Raw genomic sequence first — 23,215 nt, 5'->3', positions numbered from 1 at the left:
GTTGAATTTGTTGATATGCTGAAGCCCAAAGGGAGGGCAGCTGCTCACCAGGCTTACATTCTAGGTAAAACGAGGCCACATCAACCTACAGAATTGTTACCTCCCCAAATGCCAATACGGGTTGGCTTGCAAAGTGCTGAAGAATGAATTACACCCTGTCCTGGTGGAGATTTATGACCTACAATTTGGGGTAGGAAAAGGAAAGCCTTACTTGTCTAACGTTATATGATGGGAGTCCACAAGTCAATGCAATTGAGAGGAGATGAGCATAATACAGAAACTCAATGTGTAACCCGTGTGGATCAAAGCAGCTTCCTTGTCCCCCTTCCCCTCGGATCTCAGAGAATCAGCCCACTCTCTCTATCACCTTCTACTACCCTCTTTTCACCCACATTCACATTTGACCCAATTCCCCCTTCTATCCAAAGACTCGACCCAATTCTCGAGCCTTCTCCCCCACAGTTCTGACCCAATTCTCTCATCATTTCCACAAAGACGTGACCCAATTTGTCTCCATCCTTCCCCATGCACATGTGATAACATTCTCCTTCCACCTCCCCACACTACAGATCCATCTAATTTCCACCTCCATGCTAGTCATTCACACCTGCCCCTCCCCCACTCTGTGGACCAGAGCCAGAGCAAGTTACCTTCTCTTCCTGCTGCCACGACACCAGCCCCTTCTCTAAAAACACTGTAGACACGGCTTCACTTCTGCACACAGCAACCTCTACTCTTCCCAGATGCCCTCGCAGGAATTTGACCTGATTCTCTCACTCCCAAACCCTACGGGGGTCACCGATCTCATTGCCCTTCCCCCCTTCAAGGACACGTGGGTCGTGTCATTGCTGGGATGTCCAGTCCTCTGAGAGCCAGCATTCCCAGTTCAAGTTCATGGTATAGCTCAGAGCAGGCAGTTACTGCAGCACTGTTACCAGGTTATTTTTAAAGAAATCATTTTGTGGGCAGCATATCTGTCAGCATTTTGAATTTTCTTAAAAGAAAGGTGTGTGAATAGCTCTAGTGAAGTGTGGTAGACTGACAGGGGAGACAGTTCTTTGTAAGAAAAGGTAGAAAAGGGAAAATGCACTGGCCACTGGGCACGCCCTGGCTACGTCAGTCGGGCGCCTTAAGAGGTTATAGGAGCTTGCTCTCATGGAAGACTCATTCTGGGCTGCTGCCTAATTATAAAGTAAGTGTTACATTATCACAAATGATTCCTATATATTGCTAGGAGCCAGATTACACTCACTTATGCATTTTATAAAAGTTATGAATCAGCAATCAGGTGACAAGGGCATTGCATAGTATCAATTTTGGGGACTGATTTGAGTGAGTAACCTTGGGGTGGGGGCAAATGGTTGAGGGAAGACTGGAGAGGGCTTTTGTAGCACTTCCCTAGTTTCCCTGGTGCCCATCCATCCCTGTGTAACTGTCCACTGACATCTGATGGAGAAAGGACCCAGGGCAGTCCTCCCTTTCCTCTGAACTTGGCTCAGTTGGGGTGACACTCGTGGGGGGATCTAGGATTAGAAATTGTTGTTTTGAAAAATCCAGCATATTGTTGTGAACAGAGTTTTTCTTCTAAAACAAAGTAATGCAAGTTAAAAGGCATTAGAAACTGTGAAGAATGTTCTGAATGTCAGTTATTATGATGACAATGCCTGTTACCAGTATAGTCATCACTATTTCCACCACCTCCACCTCCATCACTGCCTCTTCCTCACTAACACCGTCAACATCATCGCTGCCAGCTTCATCACAGTCACAACCACCTTTATTGTCACCACCACCACCTCCTTATCCACAGCCTTCATTGTTAACACCCTCATCACCACCACCACCACCTCCTTATCCACAGCCTTCATTGTTAACACCCTCATCACCACCACCACCACCTCCTTAACCACAACCTTCATTGTTAACACCATCATCACCGCCACCACCACCTCCTTAACCACAACCTTCATTGTTAACACCATCATCATTGCCACCGCAGCTGAACAACTCTGATCCTGACCTTTACCTCTGTTCTTGTCCTATCAACCTCTTTACTTACACTTTTATCCTTTATAAAGAATAAGAATGAAAAATAGAAAAATAATTCCCTATTTTATTATTTTGTTACAAGAGTTTTTGTCTGTGTTCTTCATGAGTTAGACGTTCAAGATCTCTATTTCTATAGATCTACTTATTTCTATATCTATATCATCTATCTATCATCATCTGTCACCTATATCTATATCATCTATCATTATCTGTTACATCTATCTATCTAATCATCATCATCATCATCATCTATCATTTTCTTTCGATTTTTGGTTGTTTCTCTGACTCTTCTCTTTTTCTCTTTCTTCACCCTTCGCCCTCACTTGCAGTGGGTTTAGAGCTTAGAGCCTGAAGGTAACTGGTGGCACCGTAGAATGCAGAGGATGCGTCCAAATGCCCCAATAGAGAGACCAGACCTTTCCTATTTGGAAAGATCATGGTGAAGAGCAATTACATTATTTTATCTTTTTGTGGGGAAAGAGTACACCATCATCATCTATCATTTTCTTTCGATTTTTGGTTGTTTCTCTGACTCTTCTCTTTTTCTCTTTCTTCACCCTTCGCTCTCACTTGCAGTGGGTTTAGAGCTTAGAGCCTGAAGGTAACTGGTGGCACCGTAGAATGCAGAGGATGCTTCCAAATGCCCCAATAGAGAGACCAGACCTCTCCTATTTGGAAACATCACGGTGAAGAGCAGTTCCATTATTTTATCTTTTTGTGGGGAAAAGAGTACATCTCTTTATTCAGAGTCAGAAGTTTCTGAAGTGGAAGAGCAGCAGTACATCAGGACCCTCAGTCCGCACATGGCGCCTCAGCCCCATGGTGTGCACATTGTCACCATCCGGTGAATGGATGCTTATCGAATTGGAGCATCGGCTTTGGGGCAGGAAAGGGATTAAGTCCATAGCCCTTGGGCAGCCACACTTATTCTCAATCTCTTTTTGGGTCACATCCCTAATTTCTCCCACTGCTTCCTTCTGTCTTTTATCAAAATTTATGACTCTGACACGGACATAAAATTGACCATTAATGTTTGGACTAGGGTTTAAATCTAACTCCACCAGTGAGTAACCTAAAAATTTATTTAACTTCTGTTGGTCTTAGTTCTCTCAGCTGTGCACTGGGGATCACTGCCGTGTGGGAAATGCTCTGGGAATGGAATAAAATAAGGTGTATACAGTAGCTCCCAGAGCATCCAGGCATGGTAGGTGTGGGCCCAGTACATGTATGTTTCCTGTTTCACATCGCCTCCTCCTCTCTCTACCATGCTCCTTCCTCTACAGCCAAAGGATGCCTGGGCTGCATGCTCCTGGGGATTAGCTCTTGCCCTACCATCAGCTCATATCTACCATGCTCAGCCACTAGGAGAATCTGATAATTGAATTAGGGAAGAGTGGCATAGGCAGACCAGGAGGCAGAATTCTCATGTGAATTTGCTGCCCCTTATTCATAGCTGGGACCCTCAGAGCCAGCCCATCTCCACGGAGGGAGGTGGTTCTCACAGCTGGGTGATACTTGGAGGCGGGGTGGCAGGGCTGGGAGCCCCAAGCTGGAGGGACGAGGGAGTCTTAAACCTGACTCCCACCTCTGCAGCTGTTAGCTGTGTGACTTTGGGCAAGTTACGCAATTCTCTGCTCCCCAGTTTCCTCACCTGCAACATGGGGATCCTAAAACAAATTCTGCAAATTGCTCTGAGGACGCAATACTAGTAAAAATGATTGGCACCTAGGAGGGTGTGCAAGAGATACTGCTTTTCTTCTCTTCCTTCCTCTCTATCCTCTTTCTTTAAGCAGGTCTTCTTTTCTTTGTATTTCCTCTTCTTCCCAGGTTTTGCGATGCAGATTTTGGGAAATACTGGCTGTTCACGCTGGTTTGATGGATCTGCATTTGTTAGGAGGATGGCCACGAAAACATCCAATAAGTGATAACTGTTTGATTGCATAAATAAGAACAACGCCACAATTATTTGGGATTATTATTAAATGATGGAATCAAATGAAGCCAAAATAATAATAATTGCATTGCAAGTCAGTGGACAGCTACACCCTCTAATTTGTAGGAAAATACTACTCTCGTTTATTATTGATGCTCAATCATGCAGTTATTAAAAAAGAAGACCTCCAAACCGACGAGACTAATAATGGTGATAAATCTTCCCGACACGGAGGGATATCACTTTGTTTTAATTGAAGGGAAGCTATGGAAGTGTTTTCCCTCATTTGAAAAAAAAATTCTTCCTTTTTTCTCAGGCCATCTGTCTGGCTATTAAAATCCCATCAGCTTCATTGCGAGAACGCTTACTGCCCCCATGCCTGCCATCCCAAAGGGGGCTCTTAGAGCCAACCAGCTCGGGCCTCTGAAGGGGAAGTTGCCTGCCATCCCAAAGGGGGCTCTTAGAGCCAACCAGTTTACGACAGCTCTGGCCTCTGAAGGGGAAGCGCCGCTCTCAGCCCTTCCTTTGGGCCTCCCGTCTTTCTCTCCTGGCCTTTCCTCCGTTCACAGCTGTGATTTATTTCCAGGCTCCACATTAATGTCCAGAAATTAGTTTATATCTTGAATCCTGTGTTGATTTGTTTAACTGTTTAAGAAATGACTGTCTGTTCTCGGTGGTATGGGCTCTAACGAGACAGTGCTGGATCTTTGGGGTAAACATACTTGGGGTGAAGGTCAACACTTCAAGTTCAATGGGTGCTTTATAGACAGGTGGGGGTGGGACACGGTGAAGCCCATGAAAACAAGTGATTGAGTCAGGACCAAAGCTATAGAAGGAAATTCTTGTGTCCCTCTGCTCCCATCCAATGCCTGGACTCCAACCCTCAAGACTTGGGGGCTTGTGTGTCACAGTATTCCAAGCCCTTCCTGTGCTCCCCCAAATCCTTTCTCTCATTACTGTCATGGGAACACACCCTTAGCACAGTCATTACTGAGAAATTTCATAGCGTCTTCCAAGTAGTATCTGTTCATACTAGGGGCAAATTCCTCTATATTTGAAAGACTGTAGGGTGGAAAGAGAAAGCCCTTAACCTATGGTAGAGCAGAGGAGAGAGCGAATTCCTCTTATTCTGGTCGTCCTGGGAGGGGGCATCTGAAGACCCTGCAGGAGAACAGGGGAAATTCTCCAGCTCAAGCCAGGCTGTCGGCAAGGGAGGCAGGCTCACAACTTCTCCCCCTGGGGGTCATCCACACCATTGTCTTTTCTAGATGGAAGAATGGGTCAGGTTATAACAAGAGCCCAGCGCTTCTGGTACCACAGCAAGACTTGGAGTCCAAGTGATTTCTGTGGATTTGGCCTCTGACCTTCTCTTTGCTTTCCATCACCTAAGAAGAAAGCTGGGCCCTGGCCGGTGTGGCTCAGTTGGTTGGAGCTTCGTCCTGTGCACCAAAAGATGGTGGGTTCGATTCCCGGTCAGGGCACATGCCCTGGTTTCAGGTGCGGGAGGCAGCCAATGGATGTTTCTCTGTCACATTGATGTTTCTCTTTCTCCCCTCCTTCCTCTCTCTAAAATAAATTAAAAAAAAATAAAGAAGAAGCTGGCAAGTGATGGGGATGGAGGGACACCAATCTTCCCACCCCTGATGGGTAGTTTATTAGTCAAAATGGTGCTTTTGCAAAGTAAATGGTGGGCCTTGTGTTGTGGTCTCTGAGATGAATCTTGTTGATATAGGGATGGACAGTTAAACAGATTAAAGCTGAGAATTTTTAATGTTTGTTAAAAATTTAACTAGTAGGTTAAACCAGAGATTCCTTGAATATCATTGCTTAGGATGAGGCTAAAACGGGATCAATGTAAAGATATGTGTTTGATTAATAGCAATATCGGTTGTGACCAAAATAATGAAGGTGGATCCCAAATGATTGAAGGGTGGGAAATCTCGATTTAAAACAACATCAACCATCTTTCGAGCCCCCACTCTGGGTGCATAGCCTTTATCCAGATTATTTTAACTTTTGTAGCACACTGCTTCATAAGCATTATTATTCCTGTGTTCTGTGGCGGGCGGTTCAGCAGGATTAAGTACCTGCCTGAGGTTGCAGAGCAAGTTGGGATTCGAACCCAGGCGGTCTGATGACCACACAGGGCTCTTCCTGCTGGATCGTGCGGCCCAATCAACCCGAGAAGAAACTGGGGCAGGAAGTGGTTGGGTTCCAGGGAACAGCTATGGTCTGGGCTGCTGTGGTGTGCGGGCCTATTGTCTACTCTAGCCTGTAATTTTAGCCCGAGTCCTGGCCACAGGCTTTGTGGCTTCATCGCTCAGTCTACATTTACTCCCCTGCCCGGTACGTCTCAGCGAGTTCTCCCTGGGCAGTGTTTTGGGGCTGAGAGGGGGTGTCCGTCCCTGCTGCACATGCTGCTGCTGCTTCTCTGTGCTCTGAGCCATTGTCCTGAGCCCTCTGGCTCCAGTGTTCCATCTGCTCCGAGGGGGCTGGCCCTGTGCTCAGGCATCTCCCTCTCCCGCAGCCTCTGCCATCCTTCCTCTGCTCTTGCCCCTCCCCCACCAGCCTCTTTATGCTGAGCTTCTGCCTCCTGTCGCCTGCTTTCCATGACTCCAAAAGCCACTGACTTAGACACGCATTACTCTCTCTCTCACATCAGCCACCCCACCCATTCTGCCTCTGGCCACGTCCTTGTACCAGGTTCTGTGGCCACTGAGGCCCATTGGGAAGCTGGAAAGACACAGTGTTCTGAAGCGGGAGGGGGGCCCTTTGAAACAGACCTTTCGGGCCAGCTCCTCATGTTCTCCTGTGAACTCGGTTCTGTGGGGAGGGACCCCGCTATTTCTTCTCTGAGCTGCTGCGTCCATGGCAAGCTTACACTCAGACCGATTTATTCCTCCCTTCCCTATCCGCCCCTTCATCTTCCCTTCCTTCTGTCATGAAGAGATTTTGCTGAGAGCCTACTGTGTGCCAGACGCTGCCACAGTTAGTTCATTCCAATGAACTGGCCAATCCCGTTTATTCACCGAGCACCGTTGTGTGCCAGGCCTTCTGCCAGGCCACGGGGCACAGAGGCAGATCTCACACTGCCCGGTCTCCAGGGCCTTACTGTCTGGCTGAGGAGACGCAGACTTGAAAACCGAGACGTACAAGAAAGTACACAGATCTTGGCGCACATCTGCCCCAGGGCGAGGCTCTGGTTTTTACAGCCCGTGGGAAAAGGCAAGAGTGACCGCGTGGCTTCTGGCTTTGATCGGCCCCCATCCCTCCCTTCACTGTGTCAGAACAAACACTGTGGATGCCAAGACCATGGACACCATTTCCTGCCACAACCACCCCAGGTATGAAGCCCCATCTCCAAAGTAGATGTCCCCTCTGGAGCAAATCCAGAGCTGTTTGAGGGCTCCCTCTCGCCAAACCGTACTGCGTTTTTATGTGACTTTGTGGGACAGATAGAGAAGCACGGAGCTCACCCAGGGCATCAGCAGAGCTGTAAGCTGGGAGGAAGGGGCATAAAGAGACCCAGGAGAGCAGTTGGCCCTGCGCACAGGTGGGATTTCATCCGCCCTAAGGGGGAGCCGCAGAGCATGTAGTCCAGAGGGGAATGTTTGGTGCTCTGGAATGGTAGAGCCCCCTCAGTTTCACAGGCTGCTCCTGTGTGAGCTCCTACTGTGTGCCAGGCACTGTGCTAGGCGCTGGACTGGGACACAGGCAGTGGGTTCTAGTCCAGCACTAGTGCCAGCTGGCTCCATGGCACCCTCGAGTCCCTTCCCTCTCCGGGCCCCAAGTTCTTCAGTCATAAGGTGAGGGCCAGGGTAGCTGAGGTCCCTGGATATAGTAAGTCCTCACTTAAAGTCATCGATAGGCTCTTGGAAACTGTGACTTTAAGTGAAACGACCTATAACGGAACCAATTTGACCATAGGCTAATGAAGAGAAACAAGAGTTACATTCCTAAGGCATATTTCTGGTCACAAAAATATCACCAAACTTCTAAATAAAGAGCCAAAACGTATCTAATATTAAACTTCAAAATAAAGTAAGCCACACATATACATTTAAGGAAGATTAATAAAAACAATCCTTTCAACAATAAAGATAAATTAAAACAATAAATAAAAACAAGTAAGAGAATTATCTTCCAAACCACTTATTCCAGTTCAGGCTCATGGGTGGCGGGAGCCTCTCCCAGCAGCTCAGGACACAAGGCAGCACCCACCCTAGACAGGACGCCCTTCCATCGCTGGGTCACCCACACCCACACCCACACCCACACCCACACACACTTAGCCTGGGATCACGTAGACATACCAGAGAAAACCGTGCAAACACGGGGAGAACATGCTTACTCATGGGTTTCAGTGAGTTCTCCACACAGAATCAATTCATTTTCTTATCACTGTTACAACAAAACAACTTTGAACAAAACAATGTTATTCAAGGACCTAGCTGTAAACCCCTAGTTACCTTCCCCCTTTCCTTTTCCTGTAGCAGCAGAACCTCTAATTTTTCAATGGGCATGTGGCCACCAGGGAATAAAGATGATATTTTTCAGATTTTCTTATAGCGAATGTGTGGTCACATGACAAACATCTGGCCAATGAGACCAAAGCAAAAATGTGTGATATCTTTTAGAAAACCTCCTTAGGAGCCAGGTGACAGGTGCCCTTTGCCTTGATTTCTCTGTGCCATCCCCACCTTGATGCCTGGAATGTGAAGGCAATGGCCGGAGCTCTGGCAGCCCTACTGGACTATGAGGTCAAGGGCCACACTGCAGGGATGGTGGAGCAGGGAGCTGGTAGGAGTGTGAACTGCTAGCCAGTTTGTGGAGCCTCTAGACCAGACCTGTACTTCGTCTCCAGAACGGTTTTATTTGAGAGAGAAAAAACTTTTTGTCTCATGTAAGCCACTTTTAATTTTCATTTTCTGTTACCTGTAGTCAAATCTAATTCTTTGATACAAGCTCTAAATTCCCTTCCAGGTGAACCATTCTGAGGTTGTGACATTAGGGGAGTTCTTTAAGCACTCACTTCCTGTGCTAGGCAGAATAATGCCTGTCAAAGATGTCCACATCCCTATTCCTGTAACCTGTGAGTATGTAACATTGTACAGAAGAGGGCAATTCAGGTTGCAGATGGAATTAAGGTTACTAATCAGATGAATCATCCATTTGGGCCCACTGTATCACAGGACCCCTAAATATGGAGGAGGGAGGCAGAAGAGTCAGTGTCAGAGGGTTGCAGCATGAGAAGGACTCTGATGCTGCTGGCTTTGAAGGTGAAGGAAGGGGCCACTGGCCAAGGACTGTGGGCTGTTTCTAGAAGGAAAAGGCGAGGAAACAGATTCTCCCCTAGACCAGGAGGAACTCTACCAACACTGTGATTTTAGCCCAGTGAGACCATTTCAGACTTCTGACCTTCAGAACTGTAAGACAGTGTGTTTGTGTTGTTTGAAGCCATTAAGTTTGTGGTATTTCGTTATAGCAGCTATTGGAAACGAACACACTCCCTCTGTTTCCTACTGGTAAAATGAGAATCATGGTAACACCTATGTTATAGAGTACCGGGTGGCTTAAGGAAGATGACATATGTGTGGTCCCTTGGACAAGGTCCAACATACAGGAGACCCCAGGGAAAATCACTCCTCCCTCTCACACCTCTAGTCGCCATCTTTAGCCATAAATAACAATTTAGCTGAAACATATTGTGTGAAGTGCTCAGGCCTGAACTAATGGCTTTACCAAATTCATGCACTCTGAATTCATTCAGTGCCTGGGAAGACGGTCATCATCCTCATCTCAGAGGCGAGGAAACTGGCCCAGAGGTAGGACTTAGATGCACATCCGCCAGAACCCACTGGCCATGCTCCAAAGCCTTGCTTCTCCAAGTGTGGCCCGCAGACCTGTGGCATCAGCCCCAAGCTGGACCTCTGTGGCGTCAGCAGTTCAACAAGATCCCAGATGATTGGTGTTCACATTAATGCCTGAGAAGTGCTGCTCAGGACCTGTAGTGCTCCACTCTCTCCTCACCTCACCCTTGTGGGGCAGCCTCAGGGGATTTCATTTCCTCTGTCTGCTTTGTGCCTTTCTCCTCTGTTCTACTTGGAAAACTCCTATTCATTCTCCAAACCCTAATTCAGGGGGACCCCAGTCCTGACCTCCCCAAATAGAGTTGCTCTTTTGTCTGGCTCAGGCCTTCATCAGTGCCTGAGCTCCCTGGCAGTGGTCTCAGTCCACACCTGTCTCTTCTAGGCCTTGATCACCTTCAGAGCAGAGCATGCTTCTGTCATCCAACCAACATTTACTAAGCATCTACCATGTGCCAGGGGCTGGTCTCATCCCAGGGCTGTGGCAGTAAATAGGACAGAGAGAGACCCTGGTCTCAGAGCTCACATTCTGGTCGGGAGAGAAATAATGTGCACTGTAGACAGACACATTCAGAAAGCCGGAAGTATGATGAAGAACATAAACTAGGCAAGAGGAACTGGGAAGAGGAGGAGCGATGTCAGCGGGAGGATCAGGGCAGCCCCAACCCCCACTTCAGAGCTGACTTTCCGTGCCCCATGGATTTGATCAGGGCAGCCCCAACCCCCACTTCAGAGCTGACTTCTTTCCGTGCCCCATGGATTCGCACAGAACCTGACAGAGCAAACATTCAAAAACTGCCAGGTTGGATCAGATCCAACCTTTATTCCCGACAAAACTGCATGTTTTTGTAAGTTCACATCCTTTCTGAGCAATTGCTGGGTAACTGTTTCCCTACCAAGACAGCTTCTGAAACTTGCTTCTTCTCTATGAAGCCTTTGAGGTAAAAATTCAAAGTAGAAGATGCCCCATTTTCCAGCAAAACCCCCACCCCCTCTCTCAGCCAACACTGGCAGCGTGGACTGTCTCCCTGGCGCCTGTCATTTAGTTATTGAATCCAACACATCACATGGTCTGCATGACAGGGTGCGCTTCCCCAACGGGGGTCAAGGTCAGAAAATGTCAGCCTCTGAGAGAGAAGCGGTGAGGGTGGCAGCAAATGGGTGAGAGGCTCTCTCTCTTTAAAAGCAACAACTTGTCCTGGAGATGCTCAGTAGAGGGAGTGGATGCGGCCAGCCTTCCACCCCAATCTTACCTGCAAGCACTGCTGGGGAATGCGAGCTATTTGCGCATTTATTTACAGATGCACGGATTTATTCACCCGTAGCTGCTACACCCTGCCTGGGCTGGCATTGTTTTGCTAACGTTTTCAGCCCACAGAAGACAAAGCTCCGCCTGTAGTTTGCCATTGGCAGAGAGGAGCTTTTGCAAACTCAGAGCTTGCAGAGGCCAGAGGAAGGCCAAGGGAGAAAAGCAGCCACACAGACACTTGGGGAGTGCAGAGCACCTGCCACACCTGAGGGGACATCTGGCTCCTGCTGATGTTGCCAAGCAGGAAAGGGGCCGAGAGTGACAAAAATACGATTTTTTTTTCAAGGGAAGCCCCAAATATGAACTTTTAAAAAAATATAGGAAAGTTCTCAATGTGTAGAACATTTGAAGGCCAAGCACAGCTCACTTGCAGGTCACCCGTTGCAGCTGGGAGTATAATCAATAATAAACACACCACTGCTACTCACAGCACCTGGCATTTCTCGAGTGCTTACTCTGTACCGACACCTTGCTAAGCACTTTGCATGGAGCATCCTACTGAAACTTCAGCTCATGAGTGAGATCTAATTTTCCCCACTTACACACGAGACAATCAACTTAGAGTGGCGAAATCCCCGTCCAAGGTCACGTAGCTGGTAAGTGATAAGCTGACATGGATTCCAGGCCTGGCTAGAACATAATGCATGTTTTCATCATGACGGTGCTGAGGAAAACCTGAGATTAAATATGCATCCTAGTCTTAGAGGCAAAGCTTTTTTTAAATTCATTCATTCATTCATCAAACACTGGCTGAGCACTGGGCCTGGGAACTCAGGCATGGAATCCCTCTATCTGAGATGAAAGGCCCCATCTTATTGCACGTTTCTCCTCTTTGCCCTGTCTCAGTGAAGGTCACTCGCCGTCACACCTTACTCAACACAAGCGACAGCTCCCAGGACCTGTGGGTCCTCTGGTGTCAGTGCCCTGCCGGGGTCAGCTGCCTCCTCACTGGCCGGGCTGTGCGGTCATCTCCTTCCTGGACTCCCTGCTCTGGGCTCCTCTTCCTCCCATCTCCACGTCACGGCTTCCTGAGCCCTCTTTCTAAAGTGCAGATCTCATCTTATCGTTTCCTCTCCACAGTCTCCTCTCTGGCCTCTTTACACAGCATAACCGGCTCTTCATGGTGTGGTCTTCGAGGCTGTCTAATCTTTCTTGTCCGTCTAATCTCATCCTTCCTCTACCTTCCCTCCCACACCAGGTCCTCCAGCAAAACTGGAAACCTGTGTGGTTTCCCAAACACCCCCACTCTCGCACCCTCTTCCTGGAACAACCTCACCTCTCCGCCCTGCGTGTGCTCGATGTGCCCCTGTATCTCTTCCCCCACCCCCCTCACCCCCACCCCTGGCGGATGGTAACTGACACATAGCAGTAACTGAGTACATCTTGTTGAAGAAATAGACAAGAACTCATGATCTAGAGCAAGCATGTCAAACTCAAAGGCTAACACGGGCCAAATAAATGAGGCATGCGGCCCTCGGGCCATGAGTTTGACATGCTTGGTCTAGAGGCAGAGCAGAGATGGAAACAAGCAACAGAGACGATGGAAGGTACTGTGGGAAGCCTGTGTGGATGCTGTGGAAGGAAAGAGGGAGGGAACGCAACCCAGGTGGGTGCAGGGTGGAGGCGGCAGGGGAGCAGGGAGAAGCGACAACTTAGCTGAGTCCCGAAACAAGTACACTGTGGTTGGAACGTGCCCTCCAGGCATAGGGCAGGGGAGAGGGAATAGATGTTCCTTCCCTCTCTGCCAGCTTCAAGGAGAGGGATGTCCATGCATTTGAGGCACCCTTAGTTTTCACAGCAGTGAGAAAGCAGGGCAGCCCCTCCTCTTCCCCTCTCTGACCTAGGTAAGGAGCATATCCTATTCAAGCTGCAAATGTTTGAAGACGTCATCATGCATGGGGTACAATTTCTGCTTAGCTTTCAACTTCTCCAAGAATTTTATTTATAGATTTGAGGGGTAGGGGAAAATGTAATTACTGTCATAGAAGGCTGTGCATAGGTTTTTGGGTTGGACAGACTTGGGTTGGAATCCCAGCTCTGCCACTTGCTGTGTGAACTTGGGCAAGTGAGTTAACTTCTCTGAGCCTCTTAAGATGGAGAGAAGGGGCATCATGGCGCATACCTCCAGCATTTTGAAGACTGAATAAGAGCTAACTTCTGGAAAGCATCTAAGAGTGCTTAGCACAAAGAAAGTACTAAGCAGATGATTAGCTATGATTATTATTACTATAGTTATTTTTAGCACTGAAGTTTTTCAGAGTTTCCTTCTTTGTAAAATATGTTGGAGGAAAATTAGGGAGGAGAGTTCCCAACCTTAGGGAGAATTCAAGAAGGATCTGTGCAGACAGAGATCCAGGTTGGGGGGTGGGGGGTGTGTGACAGAAAAGAATGAATGACCTTTATGCAGAGAAAGTGAGAAAGGCGCGCGATGGGGCAACAGGGGGTAAAGAAGGGTCTCGGGGTCAGCCACAGCCAGTCACCAATAAGTTTTGCCCAATGGCAAGGCCAGAGCGAGGTTGGCACTGGGGTGTTTAAATTGCAGAGTGCCGATTCCCCGTACAATGAGGCCTCAGCAACTGTGCACCTGGGATCTTGTACCTAATCCTTGGCATTCTCCTTAGCAGCTGGAAGACTATGCAAGGCCCAGGAAGTTCAGGGAAGAGTGAATAAATACAGCGTCAATAAGGCGAAGGCCCCAGGGCTGCTAAGTCAGTATCTGTGGGCCAGGCGATAACTAACAGGGGTTTGGATTGAGAGGAAAGGTGAGTGCTGCCCAGGAGGGAGCAGGCTCACAGCGGCTGATCAGCTTTCTGAAGCTCGATTGCAAAGCTGTGGCCCCCGTTGGGGGTGCAAGGGAAACCCCTGCCTGTTCTCAAGAATGTGGCCCCAGCCAGGCCGAGCAGAAAAGACTGGTCAACAGGACGCTTGGCGTTTCTGTTTCCAAGCCCATCTCCCTCCTTAGATGGGAGCTTCTTGAGGGCAGGCACCGGTTTTTTTTTTTAAGTCATTCATTCAACAGGTAGCTCCTAGGCTCTCTCTCTGTGCCGAGGCGAACACGGCCCCTGCCCTCATGGAGCTTGCAGTCTTAGAGGGGACACAGATCATAAACAAGTAAACGCTAAAAAGAAAAAAAGTCAGTGTTAAAATGGTGAAGAAGGAAATAAAAGAGGGTAGTGGGACTGGGGGCTACTTTAGATTTGGGTGGTCAGGAAGGCGCCTGGAGAAGGGACATGTGAGCGAGCCTTTCTGGATCTTTGAGCCCCAGGGCCTCATATGCATTCACTGGAGGCTTGTTACACCAGGAAGTGGGAAAGGAATAGAGGATTGTGATGCACCTCTATTGTACATCGCCTGTAAGCTTCTCCCTCCTCCCTTTACTTTCCATTTACTACAGCTGACAGTGTACGTCACCTGGGCACCACAACACCCTCCTCATTGTGCCTCACCCCATCCCTGTGAGTCTCACCAGCTCCCACCCCGGTGCCCTCCATTAAGGCCTCAGCAGCTCGTGATTGTGCTGATGGGCAAAGCTGGTTGGGACCTCCCCTTGCTCACCAGCGATCTAGGTCTCCCTTTTCTTCCATGCTGCAGCTCATACTGCTCCATGAGCCATTTACGTTCCTTTGGGATCCCGTCTCTGCCATCTCCCAGCTTCACTTCTCCCCGCTTCTGTCTTCCAGCCATGCTGGACTGCTTGGGCATGTGTTTCTGCACATGCCATTCCTTCTGTCTGAAATGCCTTCCTCTCCTTGGCTCACTCACCCCTATGATGTAGCCTTCAGAACTCCATCTTCCCTGACATACCCCCCTGCCCAGTCTCTGTGCTTCCAGAATCCTATGCTTATATTTCATGCTGTGCCGTTGTCATCGTCTGTTCACTGATATGTCTTCTCTACTAGACTAAGAGTTCCTTGAGGGCAGAGATTGAGCCTTTGACTCTGTCCTAGACTCTCACACAGTACCTGGCAAGTGCTCAGGGAACAGCTGTTGAATAAAAAAATTAACTCTTGCCCTTTTCCTTGTGAAGAAAGGCGCTGGTAAGACCACATTCTTCTCTCCTCTGCTGCTTCCTGAGTCATGGGACAGATACCAGCTGCACGCTAAAGAAATCCCTTGGGCCCTCTCAGCACCCTGCCTGCATTTCTCTCTGCCAGCAAGAGGGCTTACCATCTTTTTGATTCTAAGACACATATTTTAGGTTTCCACATTTCTGAAATTAGAGTGTGTTTTACAGTTGATGCATACATTCAATTCCTTTTCCCCTCCCCTGAACGCCGTTTAAGTGGATAGTTCATTTTGTAATTGATAGTGTCTTAGAACGGAGGAAAGACGGAGCTGGATGAATAAAGTCCTTTATATGCCCAGGAGCAAGGACCAGGATGCTAGGCCACAGTAGCTTATCGATAATCCTACAAAAGTTGACATGCAATTTTTGGCGTTGGGAAACACAGTTAACATCCCTTTACTCTCATTCTTATTTTCAAAAAGTCTGGTGAGATAACTGAGCTCATTCAAATTCCAGCTCGAATCCTCAATGATCCTAACGTTGTAAAAGATGCCAGGAATCCCTCTGAATTTGCAGGAGGGCGAAGAGGAGGGGTGGCGGCAGGCGATGTCAGATGTCTTGTGTGAAAAGGAGCTGTTTTGTGAGATGCCTGCTCTTTAGGATCCCAGAACTGGGACTCGCCTGGAGGGTCCCTGAGGCAGGGTGGGGCTTGTTCACCACTGCCTCCCTATTTTAAGCTCAGGGTTGGCTAAACACCTCTACTGACTATATTTAGAATTTGGTTGATTGGAGTTGAATCAATTTATTTCCTCTCTTCTCTGTGTTGTCATGGGAAGTTTTGAGGCCAGAGAGACCACCATAATCAGGCTGGGGTGGAAGTGGGAAGAGCATGACAAGGAAGAGAAGGGAACAGTGTTCTAAGCCTCACGACAACCTTAGGCACAGGCATTCTCATCTCCATTAAGGAGATGTTGCAAATGAGGTGCAGAGATAGAATTAACCAGCTCAAGGTCACACAGCTTAGAAGCCAGAAGTCAAAGAGCAAAACTCTTTAACAAGACCAACAAGTCCCTATCTTTGAGTCCTCTGTATGCCCCTTCCCACACCATCCAACACCCCTCCCCCACCACTTCCCCTCCCCATCTCCGTCTCCAGCCACCTGGCCTTCTCCAGTACTGGTCTCATTCTCTCCCTCATTGATCTCTGCATCTGCTGCCCTCCTGCCTGGGATGCTCTTTCTTGTTCTCTTCACCCAGTTAACTCCTACTCATCCTTCAGGTATCCATTCACATTCAGATATCCAGGGGTGCCTTCTCTGCTTAGATACGATGGTAATATTATAAACGCACAGTCCCATGGGACTCTCCTTGGGAGCACTTATAGTTGGAATTTGTATATACATTGGGATTTACTGGAAGTAGGGTCTGTCTCTCTCAGTTGGCCCTCGGGACTCTGAGGACAGTGACCCCCCCCAAGGGGGCTACTTCCCATTATGACCCAAGCTCTGGCCCAGCACCTGGCACTTGGCAGGGGGTGTATCAAAGATTTAATAAGTAAAAAAAATGAGTGAAGAAATGGACTGATCTGTGGCTATAAATCAACCTAGAAACTCAAAGTGCCTGTTTCATTTGAATATGGGTATTTGGCTGAAATATATCTAGTCAAGGCTAAGAGGAGCTATTGAATTTGGAAATTTAAAAAAATCCCTTGCATTATCAGTCTGGATGTGTGTCTTCTCCCCCACAGACCTGGGAGCAAACAGGCGTGGGGAGCTGTCCCCAGGTATCTGTGACAGACGCCCTGGACGATGTGGAGGCCGAAAAACATGGCCAGTGTCTATCTAGAGCAGTGGTTCTCAACCTTCCTAATGCTGCGACCCTTTAATACAGTTCCTCATGTTGTGGGGACCCCCAACCATAAAATTATTTTAGTTGCTACTTCATCCAATTATGATTGTGTTTTGATCTGTTTCTCCCTTTAGTTCTGTAAGTAGTTTTATATATTTCGGTGCTCCCTGGTTGGGTGCATATATATTAAGAAGTGTTATGTTTTCTTGATGTACTGTTTTCTTTATCATTATAAAGCAGTGGTTCTCAACCTTCCTAATGCCGCGGCCCTTTAATACAGTTCCTCATGTTGTGGTGACCCCCAGTTTCATTGTTACAAATTGAACATAATTAAAGCATAGTGATTAATCACAAAAACAATATGTAATTATATATATGTTTTCCGATGGTCTTGGGCAACCCCTGTGAAAGGGTCGTTCAACCCCCCAATGGGGTCGCGACCCACAGATTGAGAACCTATAATCTAGAGGCTGTTCAGCCCCTAGCACTTCCTTCCCAGGCATTTCCTACCTCTCCACTTCCTTTTCTTTATTATCTTTCTTTATTATCACCCCTTGTGTGTTGAGTCTCCCCTTCTCTCCTCTTCCCCCCTTTTCTCTCTTTCCCTCCTTTCTCTGTGTTGGGTCCATTATTTTTTAGAATGTAAAAAAAAAAAAAAAAGAAGATGCCTTTGCCACCACTGCTGGCTGGATGTAATTTAGAGAGCAGTCCTTTGACGATGTGAAGGGACCACCATTCCGGAAGGTGCACCCTGCAGCAGGCAGTGGTCATTTGTTCCTTCACCAACAAAGGCGGGGTGATGTCTTGCACTGTCACAGGTGCTGTGCCTACAGCAATGAGCAGAGCAGACAGAAGCCCTGCCCTGGTGGAGCTGACAGTCCAGGTGGAGGTGGACAACAAACGTCCTGAGCTAAGTGCGCTGTGTGCCGGAAGGTGGTGCCCTGCACAAAAATCAAACAGGAAGGAGGGTGGATGAGGGGCGGGGCTGGGGGGTGTTGATTGCAATTTCCAACAAGGTGGTCATCGGGAAGTAGATGACAGACAGCCATTCCTTTAGTTGCTAAACTACCAACCGCCCTGTGAGAAGGCTTTTATCCTTCACTTTTACAGAAAGGGAAACTGAGGCTGGTGGAGGTGAAATGACTTGCCCCAAATCACATGGCTTGTGAGGCTGCAGGGCTTGACATGAACCCGGGTCTGTGTGGCCGCAGGATTCTTTCAGTTGCACCACACCCCACAAAGCTTCACCTGAAAACTCCCATGAGTGACAGGGGACATCCATTTGCCAGTTTTTGAAAAATGCTTGCAAACATAAAACCAATGGACAGTTTACATTGAGGGCACTTCCGAAATGCAAGGGCGAAGCCAGGGAGGCGCATGGTGGGACTGCCCTGGAGTTCAGCGTTGCATTCCCTCAGCCTCATGGAAGTGAGCAGACTGGGGCAGAACTGTCACCCTGCATGGTGCAGGGTGCTGGGTGTTGGGTGGGTCAGAACTCAGGTTTCCTGACATGGTCAGGTTGGCACTCGACAGGGTGCAGACAGACTAGAGTCCGATGCCAGCCATGAGGATAAGTCAAGTGGGCCAGGGGCTGTGCGCGGAGCCCGCTGGAGGCTTGCAGGTGGACCTGAAAGGCCTGGATTCGAGTTCTGGCTCTGCCACTTTCTGCCCATGTGCCCTGTTGTGTGTATGTCACTGTGTGGGTCATTCTCATCACAGGGAGGCAGGGGCAGGAGGGCAGTGTGAATGCCCGGGACTTGCAGAGTTCGTTCCTCATTCCAAGGTGAGTGGCTGGGCTGCTGGGCCTGGTTCTATGGGAAACTGCGGAGCAGAGCCCAAGACCGTGGGGAGTGTTCTCAGGGGGATTGGTGGGGAAGTTTGGTGACGAATAGAAGCTTCTGGGGGAGCTACACAGGGACGGGCCAGAATGCCTGCTCTCTGCCCAGTGTCTATTCTGGTGAGTATTAAGATCAAACTGGCCTTTGATACACTTGAAAAGCAGGAAAGGGAAGAAAATCAATGGGTTATTCTTTCCTTCCCTGTAGAGGCTGAATGTACTGATGATTTTTCGTTAGCCAGTTAGGAGCTAATGCACCCGCAATGACTGACTCCTTTGGAATTCTCTTATTTTATAATAATGAATTCATGACTCATTATTATTCTTTAAAAAAAAAAAAGTTCCAGGAAGAACAAACAAACCAGCCTGATGTCCTCACTGCCCCCCCTCACTGCCCCCCTCACTTGATTGTCACAGTCACATGTCCTATGATGTTTGAATTAATTTCAGTAATTATAAGAACTTCTGAGTCAATCCATCGATAAATATTTTTTATGCACCTACTGTGTGCAAAGTGCAAAAGACAGTCAAATTATCTTGGGAATTCTGGAGCCGTGCGTACACAGTATGAAGGCCCATGAGTGACTTCCATACCCAGCTCGTCCATACTGAAAGGCAAGAGTGTCCGGGAAAGGTGGTTGGCTTTCCTAACATACCAGACACATCCTTTCCTTCTTCAGAACAAGGGAGCCGTGGCTGAGCCCTGCGCAGAGCACTCGCCACCTCGCAGCCTCGCAAAGACTGTGCAACCACGGACTTGGAAAATCGAGACATGACTTGCTCAGTGAGAGCAGAGCAGGAGAAGGACGGCAGACCCTCCGTGAGAAGCAGCATGTGGAGGGGGAGACAGGAGAAGCCGCAGAAGGAAGAGGAGCTTGGAAATTCAGCAGAGGGAATTAACAGTCTGAACACACAGAGAGATTTCGACTGTGCCTCACCGAAAGGAAAGGGGCGGGAGAGGGAGCGAGAAAGCAGGGTGCATTTCTGCTGCAGACCACACTGTACCCCGGCCTCCTCCTCTGCGGGCCTGGAGATCCTCTGGGGGAGACAGACATGCAGCTGGGACAGGGGGAGGGACAGGGGAGAATACACACAAGGAGTGAATTTCTTGCTGCCCCTGGAGACAGTGATTCCTTTTGGTGACAACAGAGGTTCATGTCTTAGGCAGCCAGCCACTGCACAGCCCACAGATACTCGCCTGGAACAAGCTGTTTTAGTGTCCTGTTGCAGATTTTATAGAAACGGCCAATTCATCTCTGCATTTCAAGGCTCTTAACTCAGGTTTTGTGAAAAGTTCAAGAACTTCCATCACTCTCTACCTACCTGTATCCACATGCAGACCATCCCCTAACCTCCCAACCCCACTAAGGACACCAGCCTGTTAGGGGTTCAAGTTCATACACGGAGACACTGCTGTTGTTGACTCTGCAGAGGGAACACATAAAGGAAGTTTCCTCCGGATTCCTGTCCCCTCCTGCTGTGTCCACCCCTAACAGGTGGTCCTGTCCCTCCTCATTCTGCAGCAGACTGATTCATTTCCAAAGCAGCAAGAGAGGCAAGGAAATATTTTCTGATTCTTATTTTCATCAAGAAGTGAAAGAAAAAAAAATCATCTCGAGCAAACGCCCCAGTGAAAGTCAGAGAGCAGGAGAGAGCAGAAGCAGACAGGGTTGTGTTCTGTCTGGAGTCGTTAGCAGCCTCTGGGGGAGAAGATTTGAAATCTGTTCACAACTTCTTGGGTATGGGCAGGAGGCACAATAAAGAGGTGATGGGGGACCTTTTTTGAAAGTCCAGTTTCTCACAAAAACCGTAGGTTGGGGGAGACGGAAACACCGATAATCTGATTTCCGTAAAGGACGACCCTATTGTGAATGCTCAGAAAAGCAAGCCCATGAGAGCCCCACAACAGCCGTCTGTGCCAGCCTTCAGAAATAAGTATGCTTACGATCTTTGGAAACCAGCACAGCCTTTGAAATGAAGTGGCTTAACGTCTTCAAACTACTTCCTAAGCGGCCAAGGCCCAACTTCCTAGGGGGTCTGGGGCCTGCAAAGCCCGTGTGGACAGGGGCTTTGGGAATGAAAGGCCAGGTTGAGTGGGGGCCCTGAACACTCACCCTTCCTGCCTGGGCCTTGGCTACAAGTGAAAACAGAACGAAGGTCCCAAAGGGAGCCTGGCCCAGCCATCCCCTCACTGCCTGGAGGCCCCAGCCCGGGGAGAGGGGCCAAACCCACAGCTCCTGTGTGCATCATACAACCCTTGGGAAGGGTTGCAGGCCTAAGCTTTTTAAGGATCATTCAGGGAGAGAGACGGTGTGTGGCTTGGAGAGAAAGTTAAAGGGGCTGGTTGGGCAGCACGTTTGGGGATGTGGACACCAAACAGATGGAATTTTAATGAAAATATTTAAGCCTTTTAATGCACAACTGATCCAAAGTTCTCCCTAGTCCTCTTGCCTTCTGGGGATTATTAATTGTTTAAAAGATCACAGGAATAAGAAAATGCAAATAGAACCCCCATAAGGAAAGCATATGTAGACCAAGTCACCAGGCGCTGGGGATCGTTCTCCTAAAAGAATGTCCTGCTTTCCTCTAGCCCGTGGCCGCATATCTCCATCCATCTAACTTAAATCCAAGGGAAGCAAATTGCCACCGTGATCATTTCCCTACAGCAGCCCTCATTCACTTTGCTTTTCTTCTCTTTCGGAATAAAAGTCGGCCATAAATGTTTAATTAAATGGAAGTCTTTTCGCGGTTAATGGCCAGCTGCATGAAAGGCTCTTCATTTTTTTTTAAAGGAGGGGTGTGTTTAAAACAGTCTCTATTAATTTCCCGATATTGATTCTCTGGCTGGGGAAGAGCATATAGTATTCAGCAGAGAGCTGCTATGCAGACGATGTTCAAAGCAGCAGTTTGGATTGAGAAAGGGCACCAAATGCAGTATGCGTCAAATAGACCATCGCTCACTGAAGTCACTTAGCTATTCAAAACATGTCCAGCCATCACTCAACCGCTTGCACCAAGAATGTTGGGGGGCGGGGGGAAGGCACAGAGCTGATGCTCTTTCCCAGACACGACCATCTCCCAAAGAGCGGCTTTTGCTCAGTTTGGATTAGACCCTGGGGTCACATCAGTTTCGCCCACTCCTGTCCATTTCGCTCTTTGCTCCCCCATCTCCTGGCTTCTACTCCCTGCATTACCATCCCATGTTGAGCTTAACAAACAATCCTGCAGTCGCTGCTTCCCGACGCTGCCTCCAACAGCCTTCAGTATTGGCTCAAATCAGAAGCAAAGCACATAAGCCTTCTCTCCACACAGAAACATGTATCTCTCTGTGCACATCTTTCTATGGGTGGCTGTAACCATTCAAACACAGTCCCTCCCATTAAAGTCTGTTGCTAAATGCAGGTCGTATGACCTGCAGGAGTTTTTTTTCAGTGCTTATTAGTGTGTCTCAGAAGCACATGCCTTCATCCGCACCCTGATCACCCAGGCTTTACACTGTAGGGACCCCTCCCCCCACAGCACATGCACTGGCACACATGTCCCAATGACCCTGCAAGATCAAGGCAAACAGCTGACACCCCTGTCCCACTGCTCTCCTGTCTCCCCACCCCCCCAACCTGCCCATGCCCTCGCCTCCCTCCCTGGCCTCCCTGCACAATGTCTGATTCTCCAACTGGCTGCAATGCTGACTCTACGTGCTTCTGGATAACAGACATGTCACTCTGCGTGGAAGTGAATTGGTTCTCAGCTTAACCTGCAAGTGAATCTCTGTTTATTAGAACTTGGGCTTGTTTCCTGTGAGAGACGTATGTATTTTTAGACTTTGTAAACGTTAAAACACACATACACACACAGCCAGGCGCCTCCAACAATATGTGTAGCTCATAGACATTACGAAATGCTCTTGAACTCAGCTTGAGATCCTGGAATAATTAGGATTTACCAAGTAAGGATTCTTAGAAACAATTTTTTTTTTTACAGGAGATTTTCAGATGATGATGTGTCTGGGACTTTTGGGGAGTAAGGGGAAGAGGAGGGGGAAAGGAAGAACATTTTTGAATTTCTCTCAAAACAGTGTGAGAGAAACAATTATCCTCCCCCCATAGATGGCAAGACTACATCAAATGGCAAATCCTAATGATTCCGAAGTAGGCAGAACACATTTGACTTTTAAAGACAATCTCTTGTTGTTTTCATCACATCATAGATTATTCCAATGAAGAGGTCTGGGGAAAGGGAGGTGGTGGTGGCTTGAGAGTTGAGAATGGTTTTGGCTTATTGATTTCCTTTCCTCTGAAACTAACCCAAGCAACCTTGATCCGTGGTGGAAGGAGTGAAGTAAGAAAATGGTGGAATGTGAAGGGAAG

General features: G+C 48.2%; 1 protein-coding gene across 1 annotated transcript in view; it reads right to left on the bottom strand.

The window, feature by feature from the left end:
- The window catches only part of CACNG2 (calcium channel, voltage-dependent, gamma subunit 2), a 100,443-nt gene that overhangs the window by 76,841 nt on the left and 387 nt on the right, over positions 1 to 23,215 (bottom strand). The window lies entirely within an intron of this gene.

This window comes from Myotis brandtii, unplaced genomic scaffold (assembly GCF_000412655.1).
Source record: "Myotis brandtii unplaced genomic scaffold, ASM41265v1 scaffold78, whole genome shotgun sequence".
Lineage (NCBI taxonomy): Eukaryota > Metazoa > Chordata > Mammalia > Chiroptera > Vespertilionidae > Myotis > Myotis brandtii.
This window is presented reverse-complemented; position numbering and strand designations above follow the sequence as displayed.